Below are 12,096 nucleotides of genomic sequence, written 5' to 3'. Positions count from 1 at the left end.
AAAATATATTGTACTATTTAGGGAATCTAGGGGTAGGATATTCTTCAGATGCCTTTTTGGATATACACTATAAAAGAAGGCCATTCACTCACACATAGGGCAGAGATTGAAGAACCCTAAAATACATTTCAAAAGTTTAGGTGCTGCATTCTTAGGAGCTGATTTCTTTTCTCTGATTTTTGCAAAAGAAAACTTTTTTTTTAATTTTTTTTTGAGGATTTTCCTGGTTTCACAAGTCAAGAATGGATCTAATATGAAGATTTCTTGTTTCCCTGGGGTTTACTTCTTTTGGTTGTTGTTGCTTGCTCATCTTCCATCACTTGCTGTGAGGTTCTGGTTTAACTAGCATCAATTTAGGGCTTCATTTTCTGTTTTTGGTGCTTTATTGCTGCTTGCTACTTTAGGTATGCCAAAAATATCCTATACTTCTCTTTGAAAAATATAAAAATGATGTTCTTAGTTGGTTGATTCAATGACCATGCCTATTGCTTGAGTTCTTGATGTATTTATTTGGCTCCATGTGTTGCCTATGCCTTTTGTTAGCATCAGTTGTTCTTGTCAGCTCTGTCTCCACTCGATTATTAGTTGAATTTTCTTTTTAAAAAAATGAGATGATTCCAGCGTTAAATGTGTTAATAGTGCTTCATCTTTTTGAAGCATGTTGGTAGTCGACATCTCATCTTTTTATGGTCCATTTAGTCGTGTAAGGTTGATCTTAAAGAAATTGGTAGTAAAACCTTATCTTATGATATGCTTAACCTAAAAATGGAGGTTTGGGAGGTCTGATCAACTGCAGGTTTAAGGTCTGGTTCACTTGTGTTCAAATGGAGCTTTTTTTTAATATCATAAAGTAAAGGTTCATCATGTAGAATCCAACATTTTACCAAAGAATGGCTACGGGCCCCATTAGTGATCCTATAGAGTGCCAAGGTTGTCATTTGCTTTGTTTTCAGTAGCTATCATTTTCATTATAATGTAAACTCTTAGCTTTGTATTCCATGACATTGGTTAGAACTATCTGGACATAGTTAGAATCTAGTAAGAGCTCGATTATATTGGGCTTTGGGTTGATTTAATGACTCAATATGTTTCATAATCTTATTATACTAGTATTCATCTTTTATTCAGTTGTATGTATTCGTGACTTTGAATTTTATATTAGCATTTCTTTAATTACTGAACACATGTCTGGGTTGAAAAATTCAGTAGAAGTTAATTTTGGAGTCCTTTCCAATTTACTGGTTTCTTAGAGTTAAAAATCGTTGGTAATTAGTATATTAACCCAAAGAAAAATGAGGCTCTTGATTCGTGGAGTGGGCTTATTGAAACTCGATTTGGGTGGGCCAACATTCACCTGTCTGTCTCACAGCCTAACAAGTTTTTTGGGTTAGAAATTCAAAGCCTCCACAAAGCCCAGCTATTCATTATGAGTTAAAGGGCCTAAACTAATTCACATCCTCTTCATTATGCCTGGGTTCAATAGAACTCAAGGGAGCCACCATCAAAAGCAGGCTCGTCGAGGCCTTTGAGCCTTTTCTCTGCACTTGGTTTAAACGCTAAGCCTAATACATCAGAATTAATTTTTAAGCAATTATTGGCCTAGCGTGTTACCCTAAGCATGCGTATAGTTAATAACTTTACATTGAACATAAAATTGGTCTTAAACTTGAACCTATTTAGTTTGCTTTAGTTGGATATAATTTTTTTTTAAATTATTTGAAGCGTGCCATGCCAAACAAAACCCCTAAGCGTGGCCCTCATAAAACTACTTAGCTCTTATAGAAAATTTGAGGTGTGCCATTTTCCATTAAATAACCCATGGCCCTCATGAAATTAATTCAAACTTTGTAAAAATTGAGGTGCGCCATCAATTAAACTCTACATGGCCCTAAAAAATGTTAATTTAAACCTTCACAGTTGCTTTAGGCGCGTTCTTTAAATAATTCAATCATAGCTATGGGTACGGTTCCCGTGACGTAGTTATGATATTAATTACTAAATACGGGTGTACATTTCATGTGACCCAATTTCAAATTCTCAACAATGTTAAATAGAATGTGTCGCGAACCGCGGGTGCATTTCATGTAGCGTGGTTTAAGACATGTTTTAAATAACATTAAATCTTCCTCAAAGCGGTTTAAAATTAAAACAGTTAATAAGTTAAAAATACGCAATAGGTTTAAAATGTATCGTAAATCATATAATAGGCCAATTATTAATAGTTTAAGCGACCGTGCTAGAACCACGGAACCCGGGAATGCCTAACACCTTCTTCCGGGTTAACAGAATTCCTTATCTAGAATTTCTGGTTCGCAGACCCTTAATTAAAGTCAAAAATTTCCTCGATTTGGGATTTTAAAATAAACTGATGACTTGGGACACCATAAATATTCCAAGTGGAAACTCTAAAATAAATTAAATAATCCCATATCGAATATTGTTACTTTAATTGGAAAAACTCCTTTGTATTCCCTCGGGTGGTAAAAAGGAGGTGTGATAGGAATCTCATGATGACAAGCCTTTGAAATTCTACAACGTCTAACTCCAGAATATTTAACAAGGATACAAAGTACGGAAGGGCTAATATAAAAGGGAGAGTAGAAAATGGACTCTTCGGTCTGCGGACGCGGCAGATATACCTCGGAGTCTCTATGAACGCCTCGTCTCAAGCATGGAAAGTCTGCGTGGAGATACCTGGATCTGCACATGAAAAACATACAGAGAAAGGGCATGAGTACACCACAACGGTACTTAGTAAGTGCCAAGCCTAACCTCGGTTGGGTAGTGACAAGGAAGGTCAGGGCCCTACTGAGATTAAATAAAATATAAGGGATGACAGAATAAGATAAGTAGTACAGTTGAAAGCTGACAGTGAGAATTTAATGCACGATAATAAAGAATAAATAACTGGAATAAAGATAAAAACAATTACAAGAAAATACCACTCTTCACAAGGATAATAATAGGGGATCTCTCAGTATCCCGAGGATCTCTTAGTACCCTCAATATATGCCAGGGATCTCTTGGTATCCTCAATATATGCTAGAGATATCTTGGTATCCCAAGGATCTCTTGGTATCCTCAATACATACTAGGGATCTCATAGTATCCCGATGATCTCTTGGTATCCTCAATATACGTGCCAGGGATCTCTCGGTATCCTGCACCTCAGCTCAAATCATAAATACGTACAGGGGATCTCCCGGGATGCTGTCCCGTAGTCTCAAAGTAATAACACACTACAGCAACACAAAGAATACTCAATTAAGCTCAATTTCGTACCAAGTAAACAGGTAATTCTAACCTAACATGCTTCACATAATACAATTAAGGCAATTTAAGTAGATAAACAATCAAGTCAATTAATATGCTTTTTCTAAGCTGACAGCAGGCTTAAATTGCAAGTAGTATAAAACAGGAAAAAGGAACACAATTGAAATTACTTAAAGGAAATCGGATTTTCAACAATTAGCTCAAGTACACACTCGTCACCTCACGTACAAGGCATTTCAATTATCAAATATACCAAATCCTAAGGGGAAAGGTCTCCCGCACAAGGTTAGGCAAGTCACTTACCTCGGACCAGCTCAAATCAACCCGAAACCACGCTCTTGCCACGAGTACTCGACTCCAAATGGCCCAAATCTATTCAATTCAATTGCATAATGTAAATAACACTTCAAGTAACTGATTCTACAATTAAATTCTTAGCTAATGCGCGAAATTAGGTAAAATGACCAAAACGCCCCTCGGACCCACTTCTCGGAATCGGATGAAATTTATATTTTTAGAATCCACACACTCTCACGAGTTTAGTCATACCAAAAGTACCAAAATCGAACCTCAAATGATCCCTCAAATCATCACTCAAAGACCTTTAATTAGTCAAGCCCTAACCCCCAAATTACCAATGATTTTCCTTAATTTTTCATGTTTATAATGATAAAATTTACCCCAATAACAAGTTTAGGGACCAAAGACCTTACACCAATGAAGTCCTCTACAAATCTCCCTTGAAAATGCTCCCCAAGGTTTCTTCCCGTTTGAAAAGAGGTGAAAATAACTCAAATTCGCGAAGGCAAATATTTACATGTTCTGTCCAGTTAAACTGCATCTGCGGCCCTAGGACAGCACTTGCGGTCCCGCTTCTGCGCAGCCAAGGTTGCATCTGCGACTACTCATTAAATCAACTTTCCACTTCTGCGATAGACTTTCCGCACCTGCGGCTCCTGGAGCAAGACCAACTTTCTGCTTCTGCGGCGCCGCACTTGCGGTCCCATACACGTAGGTGCGGTTATGACAGGTTCAGCAATGCAAAATCTTCTTAAGTCCAAATTCAACTTGCGCCAAGCACCCGAAACTCACCCGAGGCCTCCGGGACCTAAATCAAACAAGCCAACCAATTCTAAAACATCATTCAAAGTTGTTCCAACCTTCGGAACACTCAAAACGACATCAAAACACCAATTTAACATCGGATTCAAGCCTAAGAACTTCAAAACTCATAAATTACGCTATCGATAAAAAAGTCTACCAAACCTTGTCTGAATGACCTGAAATTTTGCACACACATCACATTCAACACTACGGAGCTACTCCAACTTTCGGAATTTCATTCTGACCCTCGGATCAAAATCTCACTATCGAACTAGAAACTTCAAAAATTCTACTTTCGACATTTCACGCCTAAATTAGCTACGGACCTATAAAACACAATCCGATCTTGCTCCTAAACCCAAAATCATCCAACGGAGCTAACAGAATCATTGGAATTCCATTCCGAGGCTATCTTCATACCGTTTCGACTACGGTCAAATTTCCCAAACTTATGCTCTCATTTAGGGACTAAGTGCCCCAGAATCTCCGAAACTCAAAACCGAACATCCCGGCAAATCAAAATAGCAGAAATAAATACGGGGAAAGCAGTTAATAGGGGATCAGGGCATTAATTCTTAAGACGACTGACCGGATTATCACAATTTGGTTGGTTTGGAGGCTTGCTCGAAAGGAAAAGTCGTGGTTGATTGTTGAGTTGGTCGCGCAAAGAGGTAAGTATCTTATTTAACAATGACTTGAGGGAACTAGGACTTGTTGGTCTATTTGTTACATGATTTACGTATGGGAACGACGTATATGTGACGTGACTGATGACGTCCAAATCCACTACTAAAAAGTAAATGGACATGGTCGCATGCAATATAATTTACCCAACTATGAGTCGGGGTCGAATCCCATAGAGAACAATATGTAGGCGATTAGGAATGTAAGAGAATGATCACTTGTTATGCAATGCCAAACACTTAGAATTGTTTTTAGAAAATGTTTATAACTAAATGCGAAAATGTAAACTAACCTAGAAAGCGAGTAAAATTATCAATGGCTACAAGTATAGATACACGGGGGATTACACTCGAGTAACGATCCAATGCATTTCACGATTTTACAAATATGAGCGAGTTTATGATATTTAGCCTCGGGTAATAATTCTATATTAGCTTTTTCCAAAGACTAACAAGACTTCCTAATTGAATTATCCCTAAAACAACTAAGAGATTAAGCATACCCGAATATGGCTACAAGTAGTTCAATCCTATCCCTAGGTAGAATCTATAAAATGAGAGTTAACGCCTCAAGTTCTTGTTAATTAATCTTTCCCAACCCCAAATAATCTTCCCCAAAATAAATTCGAAGTTAATGGACGAGGCCTAGGGTTAGCTAATCCCTTTGGAAATATTAAAGAACAAGAATAATTAAAGAAACAATAACTCACTTCATAAAAGATAAAAAATTATTCAATACATAAGCACAACAAGATATTTAATCCATACTTTAAACATAATATTTCCACAAATAAGATTCAAGAGTTGGAATAAATACTACACACTTAGATATTTAACACAAAACAAGGAAATGAAGAATTAAACAAAAATAGGTACGAAATTCTCAACCAAAAGCTTCAAATCTTCAAGGCCAAAGTGTGTGTGCAAACCTTAGCTCCCAAAACTTGTTCTCTCTAGTCTTAGAGACTGAAAATAAGCCAAAGATATTTTACAAATGAGCAAAATCATGTATTAAAGGGTTTGGGGTCAAAAAATGTTAATTGACATAATTGCCCAGAACTGAAGCGCGATATTCGCATTTGTGAACATAGACTATCCTGTTGACTTTCGCATTTGCGACTAAGATTTCGCATTTGCGAAGGTTGACTGCCTGGTTTGACTTCGCATTTGCGAACACAGCTTGACTGGCCTTACTTCGTAATTGCGATGTATTTCTTGCAATTGCCATGTTTGCTTTCTTTGCATTTCCCACAATTGTGTCGCAATTGCGACACCTGAGACTATTTTCTAGATTTTCTTCTTTTCAACATCTTTTTGACTCGTTTTCACTTGGTTTCTTCATGGTCACTTATAAATCACAGAGAACCAATAAAATAGAAGTAAATGACATTAAACACATAATTTTATCACTCAAAAATAGCAAAAATATAGGCTTAAAGATAAGATAAGTTGGTAAAATACTAACTTATCAAACCCCCAAACTTAAACTATTGCTTATCCTCAAGCAATGAAAGCGACAAAATCTCCTCCCAAGTATTTAACTCAATAGTGCATCCTTATCATCCAAGCCAAAAAGTGCTACTGTAAGCACAAACACATGATTTCGATTGGTACCGACAATTAATCCAAAGCATATGAATTACCGGAAACTTCTCATGAACTTCATTACATTTCAAGTGCTCAAACACTATTCAAATCAAAGTAGCAGATCAAGTCATGATACTAAAGCATCAAAATTTGCCTATCTATCAAAATTATCTTCCCTCGTTCATTCATCCCAATTGGAAATGAGATTTAATTCACAACTCAAATCTCATGTGCCCTCAAACTTAAGAGAGAATCCCACACTCATAATTTGCAATTCAAAACATAAATGGGATATCAAGTGGAAAGAATAAGCTCTCACTCTCACAAAGATATTCAGATGCACAAAAGTAGTGCCATAGGCTTGCCCTTATTTTAATTCGCTGCCTATTCAAGAACATTCGGTTGGAGGTCCCATAAGGACTTTTTGAGTTTGTAATGTAGGTTTAGTGAAGGATTGGAGCATTTAAGATACAAGTGACTACACCCTCCTTGAACAGTACTCACATTTGTCTTTCTTTTTGTACTTTTCTTCTTTTTAAACCACATAGCCCTTATTAGCATCTAGTTATCAACATAGAACCACCTTAAAGTAACTCTATAATTTTCTCAAGACTCCATATCTATATATCTATATGTTAACACAATTTATTTTGTATAGCTATTTTATTTTGGAGCTTGAGTAATTTCGTAAGAACACTTTGAGGTATATGCTTCTACACTCAAAGTGGAACCTTACCAATTTCCAACTTGACACCAACACCAACCCCCAAACTTAGCCTTTTAGCTTCATTCTCAATATTCAAGGAGGGACGAGTGCAAAAGAGGGAATTATTTCACAAAAGAGTAAAGGTTTATAATGAGGTGGTCAAAGAAAAGGTTAAAGGCTAAAATGGGAAAACTAGTGATTATATTTATGCAATAGTAGGCTTGAAAGGATAAAGATGCTTTTTCAAAGATCACAAAGAATGCCTAAGGTCATCCCTCCAACCAAACATAATTAACATTAGCATTGAAAGACCAACCGGGCAAGTTATAGACTACAAATAATGCAAAAGAACTTCACAATAAGTCTCACCACACATGGCACATGAAAAATCAAGTGGAATACAAATCCAAAATCCAACCAATGAATCTCAAGGAAGTTACGTATAGCCTAAGAAGCTATTTAGTGAATCAAAGAGCCAAAAATTGAGTCTAAACATCATGACAGTGATCTTTACTTCAATCATTTGTTTTTCAAAGATAAAAAATTCATATGCCGAGGTTTAAATCGTGTTGGTACCAGGCAAGCCACAACTTGGCTAATGGGCTCATACCCTACTCAAACCACTTATTCTTCCTAAATTAACAAAAAACTATATCTAAACTACAAGACTAATTCCATTAAGAAAGTCGCCTAGCTATACATCATCGGGAAAAGTCAAGAAAATTTACCAACAATTACCCGGTTCCAGAAGAAAATTGCATCCTCGGAAAAAGAACCGTGGTACAAAGAAACCAAGGATATCTCCACCTAAACATATTATATATACAAAAAATTAAGAAGCTAATAAACATCAAGTAACTAAAACATACAATTTATAAAAACAAAAGTTCAATAAGCTAGTAAACATACTAATATAACACATCACATGAAACACAATAATATCACATGAAAACAACCAAAGTACCAATCTACCATATCCACAGTTATCCATAATTATACAAGATCAACAGTTATAAAAGAAGCCACCCCCAACTAAAGATGTTGCAATGTCCCCAATGCAACTAATCATAATAGAGTAAAATGGTGGAAAGTGCTCCCTGAATACTGCATCAAGTGCTATCCTCGCTGTCGGAATCAGAGGCATCCTCCTCTCCTTCTTCTTTGGACCAATCAATTGGGGCATCATCATCATCTTCTGGCTTGGTCGATGGCATTGAGTCTTGAGTCTTTAGGACTTTCCACAGCCCTTTCACACCCTTCCACATGCGGGTGAAGAAGTTATCTCTTTTCTTCTCCCTTTTCTTTCTCTTGGTGTGTGCCTTTGCTAGATTGTCATAAGAACTGATGAACTTACCATGCGCCATGGTCAGATCAGTGTATGCCTTCTCCAGTGTCTTAAGGTGATCCCCCTGCTTCTTCCAATTATCAAGGTACTTTTGAAAATCTCTCTTTGAAATGTTGCAGAGGGTCCCTCAGATGTTTCCCTAGGTCCCTGTGGAAGTCCAGCTACTAGGTCGCGAATTAGCCGCATTTCCTCGGTAAGCACAACAAATGGTCCTCCTGTAGAAGATGATGGCTGGCTACCCTAATCAATCTGAGAAGAAGACCTCAGCTTTCTCTTTTTGATAGGCTTTCTCGGCTCTATCCAGTTGTCTCCTGGTTCTTCCTCCATCCCAGCAAGTTGGCACAACTCAGTGATAAGCGATAAGAATATCAATGATGTACTATTATGAATCTGATACTCCCTCAGTTCATTGATGAAGATTTCACCAACATTTAGCTGAATACCATCAAGGATGCAGGATATCATTTAAGCTCTTGTAGCCGGTACATTCCATATATTCGACACAGGGAGATACAACTGCATATGATGGCCAGCCATATCATTGCTTCAGCAGTGAACTCTTTGGATGTGATCCCTCTCTTCTCAAGTGCCCATGGAACATCTGCACTTGGGCATAATTTGGAAAAAAACCACTCCCCTGAGGCATATTCTTTTACACATAATGGGGCCATGTCATGGTCTGGCAGGTGATACACTTGGTTCACAGCTTCAGCTCCAAAATGCACCATTTTGCAGCGAATTCTCATCTTTGGCTTCCTTAACCTGATAGCTGGGAGATTTGTGTAAAACTCTCTCACCCATTGATCATTGTCTCGGCAAGGTTGAGGGGCAAAACAGTTCCATCCCATGTTTACAAGCCTTTGATTGAACTCGGGAAAACGTTCCAGGATGTTGTCCATCAATATACCACTTTCCGGGAGCAACTTCTTCAAAATCAGGCCAGCATAGTACCATTCCTGGCATCCCAATGACAAGAACCGGTGTTGGTGATAGTTCTCCTTAGCTTCCAAGGGGTTGTCATTTGCAGATTCTTCGGAGTTGGAGCTCATTTTTAGCTTATAGTACCTGTAAACAAAGGATTGGAGTGAAAACATGGTATGGCTATTAAGAACATTGCAAAATGAGTCAAATATGCCAAAGGAATGATTGGACAGTCAAAACCAAGCCTTAGAAAAAAAATCAGGATTTTGAGATCTGCAGGTGCCTGCTCTCTGATGTCGCAATTGCGACATTTTCTTCGCAATTGCAAAGGTAACAGGATTGCACAGTGATCACAATTGCAAAAAAATCTTCACAATTGCGAAGTAAGTAGGACTACACAGTTATTGAAAATACGAAACAATCTTTGCAATTGAAGATGGCCAGGGCTGCCAGGTTTCGCAATTGCGACCACCTTTTCGCAAATGTGGACGCCATCGCAATTGCGAGCCCATTGTCCCCAGCGAAGTTTTTCACAGACGGCAGTCCCAAGCCCCAAAAATTTCAATCAAAGGCTAACTTTAGAGAACCCAAGCAATTTTATAACACAGGCTCATGCAATAAACACCATAGACAACCATAAATTAAAAATATATTAATGATTTGGCCAAGAATCTCATTTGGGCCTTTCATCGATCACATATGAAGCACATAAGACCTCTCCTAATTTAACAAGGCCATGGGTACTCAGACTTCCCCATTTTCATAGTAAAGAAATAGACTCTCACTCTCAACCAACCTCACCCAGAAATCAACATACAATTTGAACAATTTTTAAACAATTTCAGGCAGAGAAATGTTACCCATCTGAAACCCTAGGTTTTCAGAGAAAACTCCGAGAAGAAGAAGAAGAAGAAGAAGAAGAAGAGGAGGAGGAGGAGGAGGAGGAGGAGGAGGAGGAGGAGGAGGAGGAGGAGGAGGAAGAAGAAGAAGAAGAAGAAGAAGCGATTAAGCTTTCATACCTGGATGCTTGCACTTAAGAGTGAAAAATGGTGGACTTTGAGAGTTAGTAGAGTGAGGAAGATGGTCTTTTGAAGAGTCTCAGATTTTGTAAGTTTTGTTCAGAGTGAAATCAATTTAGTCGTTTAAACTCTCTGATGTCACATTTGTGACACTACCTTCGCAATTGTGAAGCTCAGTAAATCCTGCAGTTGTCGCAAATGCGACATATCCTTGGGTTTTACGATGGACCAAGTTTGCAAATGCGAAAGGTGGTGCTTCTGCAATATTCAGCTACTGGATTACATGCTCTCCGTCGCCCTTAAATCAACTCCAAAAATTATGAAACTTGGCAGATTGGTTAGAAACAATATAATAAGCTATTCTAAAAAGGAAAATTTCAAAAAATGACTAAAAACTTTGAAAATGATGGGTTGCCTCCCACCAAGAGCCGCATTTAACTTTGTGGCACGACACAAATCACTTTGCCACATTTCTCACCACTTTGATTATATGAATTAGGCACCCAACTTGGAATCAACCTTGTGACCACGAGCGGTAGGGGGTGGTAAGTAGATGATCAAGCTAAGCATCAATTTCTTCATTTTGCGCTTCTTGGCTTTCATGTGAGGAATGTCATTTTGCCTTCTTGTTCCCTCAAATTGTAAGATGTATGGCTTTTGTCTTTCCTCCTCGCAATCCCTCATTGACTCGTGTAGTTCAATTCCCATATCACCACACAATTCCAATGTTGAAAAATGCTTAGAATATGACATCAAACCTCTAAATTGCAATTCTTTCCGGATTTTGACATCCTCTTTTCCCCCGGACTAGAGTCAATCTCAACCAAATTTTCATTCACACCGGTTGACTCTAATTTCATATTTTTCTTGGCATCACAAACACTCATGGAGTTAGTTGGTGGATGTTCAATTCTTGATTCCTCAAAATAAAGCTTACTTTCTTCCTCGAAATCGGCTCTTCTTGATCTCATTCCACACTCTCAAGTTGGTGGTCATAGTGAGCCTCAACCAATACTTTCATTGACTTTCCAAAGTGCGGATATCCTCATCATTTTGAGTCAAGCCTTGTTTAAAGTCCTCGAGTTCCAAGCTTTGCTTCTCCTCATTTTCAAGAATGGCCTTCAACATGGGCATCATTTTCTCATTTTGAGCATTTGAGAGTTCTTCTTGGTTTTGATCAAGTGCCAAGGAAGGATTTTTGGCTTCAACCTCCAAGGAAGATTCTTGTCTATCATTAACTTCCAAGGCTTTTTGGACCTCTAAAGCTTCAAGCATTTCTTCCATTTGCAAGTTCAACCTTTCAAGTGCCAAATCATTTTGGAGACTATTTTCTAAAAGCTCCTCCAAGGCACTTTATTCTTTGTTTCTTCCTTCAATTAGGAATTCTAACACGAGCTTGAACTCTCCATTTTGACCATGGTCAACTTCTTTCACTTCCATAGCTCTATTATTTTCATC

Source organism: Nicotiana sylvestris, chromosome 4, assembly GCF_000393655.2.
Source record: "Nicotiana sylvestris chromosome 4, ASM39365v2, whole genome shotgun sequence".
Lineage (NCBI taxonomy): Eukaryota > Viridiplantae > Streptophyta > Magnoliopsida > Solanales > Solanaceae > Nicotiana > Nicotiana sylvestris.
This window is presented reverse-complemented; position numbering follows the sequence as displayed.